The sequence below is a fragment of the Chinchilla lanigera genome, unplaced genomic scaffold, assembly GCF_000276665.1.
Source record: "Chinchilla lanigera isolate Chin_1 unplaced genomic scaffold, ChiLan1.0 scaffold00025, whole genome shotgun sequence".
Taxonomy (NCBI): domain Eukaryota; kingdom Metazoa; phylum Chordata; class Mammalia; order Rodentia; family Chinchillidae; genus Chinchilla; species Chinchilla lanigera.
Genome location: NW_004955426.1, coordinates 10669742 through 10670154, shown reverse-complemented (window position 1 = coordinate 10670154; position 413 = coordinate 10669742).

Below are 413 nucleotides of genomic sequence, written 5' to 3'. Positions count from 1 at the left end.
ATTAGATGTGATTCCAAATTAACTAGGTGGAAGGTGTTAAATGTTGCTAAAATTAAAATGTCTCATTTTTAAAGGACATCACCATGAAGTAAAAGGACAACCCATATAAGAAAGAAAATATTTTAATAAATTATATATACATATATATATATATATATACAAATGTTGTACAGACTAGTTCTTAAGCACATGAAAAGTTTAATACCATTAGTCATTAGGGAAACTCAAAGGGATGTATCATTATAGATCATGAGGATACCTAGTAACAGGAAAACAAGCCTTATCAGGAATGGCCAGGATATAAGAAAATTTCAGCCTGTATACATTGTTGAACTGTTGCATCTGACTCGATTTATTTGCAGTTATTCAGAGTAGTTTTCATGTGATTTTTTTTTTTTTTTTTTTTTTTTTTT